Source organism: Macaca nemestrina, chromosome 15 (genome assembly GCF_043159975.1).
Source record: "Macaca nemestrina isolate mMacNem1 chromosome 15, mMacNem.hap1, whole genome shotgun sequence".
Classification (NCBI taxonomy): domain Eukaryota; kingdom Metazoa; phylum Chordata; class Mammalia; order Primates; family Cercopithecidae; genus Macaca; species Macaca nemestrina.
In genome coordinates, this window is record NC_092139.1 from 19,463,660 (window position 1) to 19,470,884 (window position 7,225).

Genomic DNA, 7,225 nt, shown 5'->3' on the forward strand with positions numbered 1-7,225 from the left:
CTCACACTCAGTACACATTGAGGTGTGGCGTGTCTTGTCAGCTGGAATAATCAAAAGTTAAGAAATATCTGGAGTGTCTGTCTTTCCAATCTAACTTTCCATCCCAACCTCCCTGTTCTTTCCTTCACACCAGAAGGAGTCAGGAAACTGGTTTTCTGTATTCTGTGTCTAATGATCAGGGGTTTTCCGCAAACCTCTCTCTATGCAGGGTGGATGATGCCAGGCATGACAGTGGGTGGAAGGACCTCTGAGTACAGCCATCCTTCAGCATCCATGGGGGGTTGGTTCCAGGACTCCTGGCAGATATGAAAACCCAGAGAAGCTCAAATCCCTTATATAAAATGGTATAGTATTTGCATATAGTCTATGCAGTCCTCCCACATTCTTTAAGTCATCTCTAAACATCTAATACAATGTAAATAATTGTGATACTATATTTTAATTTTTATTTGTATTATTTGCATTGTTGTATTGTTGTTATTGTTATTGTTTTATTTTATTTTTAAGACGGAGTTTCACTCTTGTTGCTCAGTCTAGAGTGCAATGGCGTGATCTTGGCTCACTGCAACCTCTGCCTCCTGGATTCAAGCGATTCTCCTGCCTCAGCCTCCTGACTAGCTGGGATTTACAGACATGTGCCACCACACCCGACTAATTTTGTATTTTTAGTAGAGACAGGGGTTTCACCATGTTGGTTGGGCTGGTCTCAAACTCCTGACCTCAGGTGATCTGCCCACCTCAGCCTCCTAAAGTGTTGGAATTACAGGTGTAAGCCACTGTGCTGGCCTTTGTTGTTATTTTAGAGACAGGTCCTTACTCTGTCACCCAGGCTGGAGCGCACTGGCGTTATCATAGCTCACTGTAGCCTCGTACTCCTGGGTTGAAGCAATCCTCCCACCTCAACCTCCTGAGTAGCTGGGACTACAGGTGCACACCATCAGGCCTGGCTATTTTTATTTTATTTTATGTAGAGAAGGGGTCTCACTATGTTGCCCAGGCTGGTCTCAAACTTCTGGGCTCAAGTGATCCTCACACCGTGGCCTCCCAGAAGGCTGGGATTACAGGCATGAGACACTTTGTCCAGCCTCACACCTTCAAGTTTTCTTACCTTGATTCTTGACCCCATCATGTACTAAACTTTCTGTCCCTACCTAGAAATTATTCTTTATTCTGACCTTAAAGGACTCAGGGCTTTGTTTTAAGATGAAAAGTTGTTTTTTTCCACCTTCCTTTTTATCATCATTTATTCATTCAATCATCTACTTGATGAATATTCATTGAGCATTTATTATGTGCCAGAAACTGATCCAGGTGGTATGGATATAAAAATACAGTGAATAAAGAGAAAATTTTAATCTCGTAGAGGAGAGAGATGATAAACAAGTCAATCAACAATATAAAATCTAGCATCAAGGAATGTCAGTGTACTCAGAACACCAACAGTGCGGGATTCTGTTATAACATCAGAAAATGGATGAATACAATATTTATCTCTGCTCTATTTAGGACAGGACACTTGAGAATCAGGAACAGGAATCAGGGCTGTAAGCTCAGTGAGACAGCATAGTGACACAGACAGAATCAAAGAAACCTGCGTTTGAATCTTGTTTCAGTCAGCTTTTGCTGCATAACAAACACCCCACAAATCTCAGGGGCAACAGCAATGGATTTTTCAATCATAAGTTTGCAGGTGGGTTAGGGCAACTTTGTTACAGTTACAGTTTTGTTGTCATTTCTCCTTGCTCAGCCTGTTTTCTCATCTGTAAAACAGAGATAAAACTACTTACTTCACAGCATCCATGTGAAGATGATGCTCAACACTCCCTTCTGATTAAACATACCCTCTGCTCAGGGTACCTGAGAAGCTAAATGTTCACCCTGTAGGCCGAATAGTAATCCAAAAAGTGGTCTGGGCTGTAGATGCTCACTTAAGGAATAAGGAAGGCCATTGGCCAAGCCAATGAGTCCTGTGGTCCCCTCCCAAAATTTAGAATAGAAGAAAGAACCAGTAAGTCAGTAAAAGAGAGAGAAGCACACATCCAGGAAAAAGAAGAGACACTCTTAAAGAAAGACCAAGCAGGCTTAAAGAGCAGCCAGCCTGTGGCACCATCTCAGTCCTTGATATTTCCCTTTCAGTTTTAGCCTTTAGCCCTCCTGGCCCTCCTAATAACTCCTAAGCCTTTTCTTAAGGAGTCCTGAATGAGGCATGTTTCCTTGCAATTGCAAGAACTGTGCTAAGACCAAGAAGATGCATATAAGTTACCAGCCCACAGCTTGGCATATAGTAGATCCTCAGTCTACTGTATAGCTGGCAGCTATTGTCCACTAATCAGAGAGCTGCTTAAGAACACGGACAGATCTTGTTCACCAGGATTTATTGAAAAACTTCTCACACACAAGATATTCATCAGATGATTTTTGGATAAATGACCAAGTGAGTGAATTGCTACATCTGAGCCTCTAAGGGAAAATGTCCAAATGGCATTCTTCCAGTTATCCATGCGACAAGTATTCACTGAATGTAAACCTGTGCCAGACCTTGGACAAGGTGCAAGGGATGCATTTGTGAACACGACAATGTTCTTGCCCTCATGAAACTTACACCTAGCAGAGGAAACAGAAAATAAACAAGTAAAAGAATAAGTGCGTGATGGCAGGTAAGGGAAATGTGATGACAAAAAGCAAAACAAGTGGAAAGAGTAATTGGAGATGTTATTTTTAGAATTCTTCAAAATGCCTGTGGTGGATGCTGACTTACTGAGTGGGCCTCGGTTTGCCTATCTTACAATGCGGGTACTGTTGGACTGAATGATTTGAGAGGACCCTTCTGGGCCTAGTGTTCTCAATTTCTGTGGTTATGCAAGGCAGTGCCTGGACATTCCATAGCCCCTGGAAACTCCAGGCTGTCATTATCTGTAGCTGGAGAGAGATTTACATAAAGTGAGGAAGACCAGAAAGGGTTGGCACCGTTCCAGGAGAGAGCCCTACGGCCCAATCCCTTTTCTTTTCTGAAAACAGTAATGTGATTACCTGTTATTTACCATGTGTGAGGAGCTGCTGGGGAGGGGAATAAATCAAGACTCTTATGGGGAGGCCCCCTTGATTATAAAAATAGATAACACTTTGATGCTCCATATTATGCTAAGTACTGTAGTCTTAACATTCTTATGATGTTAAGAAGTATAATAACCCTAAAATTACATGGGGGGGACACATGAGAAAACTGAGGCACAGAAAGGAAAAGTGTCTTGCTCCATACCAGCCAGTCACGATTGCAATCTAGGTCTCTCTAACTTTGAAGACTCTGCTCTTAACCTAAAACTAACATGAGTGAGAAAGGGATGCCTGCCCAAAGAGTGGGACAGATAGAGTCCTAGAAACCTCAAGGCAGGAAGAAATGAGAACTAAAAGAAGAGGATGGAGGCTTCCAGGAGAAGGCAGCATTTAAGTTGTCTCTGGATGTACCAGGTGTGCACCTAGCCTTGGTTAACTGTGGGCTAGGAAGTCTGAGAAAAGGGGGAAGGACACCTTCACCTCTGTTATAGGCTGGGTCTCAGCTCATTTTGTAGCTCCATGGGAGGGGGGCTGCCTGCGGATGTCTTGGATCATTTCCTTTTGCTTGAAAGGAAGCTAGGGGGAGGATATAAAGTGTTTGACCAATGCCATCTCTCAGACTCACTCACTCTCAGGTTAGAATATACAGAAAGGGTGCTGAACCCAACATAGGTACCTGAGTATGTATTATGTGCTCACCACTTCACCTTACTCCATTCTCCTAATTAGTTCAAGAGGGAATTATCTCCATTTTAGGGAGGAGCAAAGGACTCACAAACTTTCCTCCAGTTGGCAAGTCCTGGAAACAGGATTTTAATGAAGAACTTCTGGCTCTAAACACTGTGGGTTTTGTTTGGTTGGTTGGGTTTTTGTACCTCAGCCCCATGCAGGAAATTGGGAACTCCTATTCAGTATTACAAACCTTTGACTACTGCATTTTGTGTTTTGGAGGCCAAAGAAGAACCCAATAAAACTTCTCAAAGAATCTCAGGTTTTGGACAAATTATTGTTAACTCTTTGGGGATCAGGATCACCCAAAAGGAGGATCCCCCAAACATACTCTTTTTGTGGATATAAAGAAAGAATCTGAAGTTTCTTGCCCCAAAATAATGTATGCAGAGACACATAACCTAGAGGAGTACTGACCATTCATGTGTCCTCTGCCCCCAGTCATGGAGCCCAGGTTAAAAACCCATACATCCACAGATAATTATATTCAAACATGTTGCATCCCTTTAGAGATTCTCAGAACTTGGGGAAGGAGAAATTATTAATTATATCCTTAATTCCAGGAGGTTAAGATAGTTTTATAGGAGAACTTCCATTAACTGTCTAAACAATCTGTTTTCAGTTTTATGTTTTTTGTGTTTTTTTTTGCTGGCGTACTTTCTAAATAATTATTTTAAGACTATGTACTCCTTGGCACAATTTTTAATTGATAGCTTAACATTTTTCATCAAAAGTTTACATAATTGCAAAGGTTGTAATTTCTGGCATATTGTAAATTTATATACTTAAAAGTAAAACAATTACATCACTCTTTTAAATGTATCCAGTTAAATTAAATGCCCTAGGAATTCGATACCCACAATCATCCATTTAAAAAATAGATGAACACGCTCTTTTCTAAGGATCAGACATTTTGTATCATTTCTTTTTCTATTTGAACTCAAATTTCTGCTCCATGGTCCACCACAAAATTTTATCATAATGTGTGTGTGTGTGTTTTTTTTTAATGCATCAGAGGCCTACTGATGACTCTTTTAGAAAGTCCTACAGCAATTTAAACAGCTTTATTAAGGTACAACTGGCATAAAATAAGCTATACATATTTAAAGTATACAATTTGATGTAAATATATGCTTGCTGTATTAGGCTGTTTGCGTTACTATAAATACATGAGACTGGGTAATTTATAAAGAAAAGAGGTTTAATTGGCTCACAGTTCTGCAGGCTATACAAGCATGGCTCCAGCATTTGCTTCCGGTGAGGGGCTCAGGAAACTTCCAATCATGGCGGAAGGTAAAAGGGGAGCAGGCATCTCACATGGCAACAGCAGGACCAAGAGACAGGGAAGGTGGAGGTCCCAGACTCTTAAACAACCAGATCGAGCATGCACTGAGAGTGAGAATTCATTTATCACCAAAGGGATAATGCTAAACTATTCATGAGGGATCTGCCCCAGGATCCAGTCACCTCCAGGCCACACCTGCAACAGTGGGAATCACATTTCAACATGGGATTTGGAGGGGACAAACATCCAAATCACATCACTCTCTAAACCGTCCTACAAACTTTGGTAAATAATTATTAAATAGAAAAAGTAAAATTGTTTAAGAAATACCTGTCTTAATTAGGTGGCTGGGGCAATTTTTCTCTCCAATTAGCTCACTAAAACCTCCATGAGGTTGTGTATAGTGGCTCATGCCTGTAATACCAGCACTTTGGAAGACCGAGGCATGCAGGTCACTTGAAGTCAGGAATTTGAGCCTGGCCAATGTGGCGAAACCCCATCTCTACTAAAAATGCTAAAATAAGCTGGGCGTGGTGATGTGCACCTGTAATTGCAGCTACTCAGGAGGTTGAGGCACAAGAATCACTTGAACTCGGGAGGCTGAGGTTACAGTGAGCAGAGATTGTGTCACTGCACTCCAGCCTGTGTGATGGAGTGAGACTGTCAAAAACAAACAAACAAACAGACAAATGCCTTAATGAACATTGCTAGAATGAAATTGGTTTTAGCAATAATTTTATTTCTATCTTTCATTTATTATAGCTGTCAAACCATGTTGTGCTAAAGCCATCTTGTAGTGGTTCCTGAAAGTCAATTTTTAGAAATTTTGTGCCTGGGTGCCATGGATCAGACCTATAATCCCAGCACTTTGGTAAGCTAAGTTGAGAGGATTGCTTTAGCCCAGGCATTCAAACCCAACCTGGATAACATAGTAAGATTCTGTCTCTACCAAAATAATAATAATAATAATAATAATAATAATAATAATAAGCTGTGGGTGGTGGCGTGTGTCTAGTCCCAACTACTCAGGAGGCTGAGGTGGGAGGATCTCTTGAGCCTGGGAGGTCGAAGCTGCAGTCAGCCATAATTTTGCCACTGCACTCCAGCCTGGGCTACAGAGAGAGACCCTGGTTTTTTTTTTTTTTTTTTTTTTTTTTTATGTCAGCCAGTTGTTAAATATAACTATTGCTAAAAATTAAATTATATGAACATACAATTATGTTAAAAACAAAGGAGGCTGGGTGCAGTTGCTCACACCTGTAATCCCAGCACTTTGGGAGGCCGAGGTGGGTGGATCACGAGATCAGGATATCGAGACCATCCTGGCCAACATGATGAAACCCTGTCTGTACTAAAAATACATAAATTAGCCGGGCATGGTGGTATGTGCCTGTAGTCCCAGCTACTCAGGAGGCTGAGGAGAATCGCTTGAACTTGGGAGGCAGAGGTTGCAGTGAGCCGAGATTGCGCCACTGCACTCCAGCCTGGGTGACAAAGTGAGACTACGTCTCAAAAAAACAAAAACAAAAACAAAACCATAAAGGAAATAAATACTCAAAACTCATCACTTACTAATTATCTCACTACACTTTACTGTTATCTATGCTTTTGAGATTATTTGCACCTATTGTATCTGTGTGGTAGAAATATATCTTCCCAGCTGCATGTTCAGTGACATCTCATTGGTAGCTTGAAACCAGCCATTGCTGGTGGTATTTACACTACAGAAATTGGCAAATTAGCGCTTGCTACTTCCCCTAGCCAATTGTCAAACATTTGCCAGCACACTGCTGGCTGTAAGTGCTGAGAAACTTTCTTCACTTATAAAAGTTAGTAGGAACAGAAGAACTCTTGTTACAACAATGTGACAATAGATAACTAAAATAACATAGTTATCTATTCTATATTTAATGATCTATCTACCGACAACTAGATTAGGCCACCCTGCAATTTTGTGGAAAGCAAAGACTGCAAACCATTTAACTTGCAAAAAGATTTCTTATTCTGGCATGAGATTTCTTCATTTTCTCAGTTTTGTTCCAAATCCTAGGGAAGCATGTTAAAAACCACTGAAAGTAATTGCTTACCTTTAAATCTGTGGAAACCCCATGGTCAGCATTTGAAGCTTGCTTTACTGCCAAGGTTCTCTGCCACAAG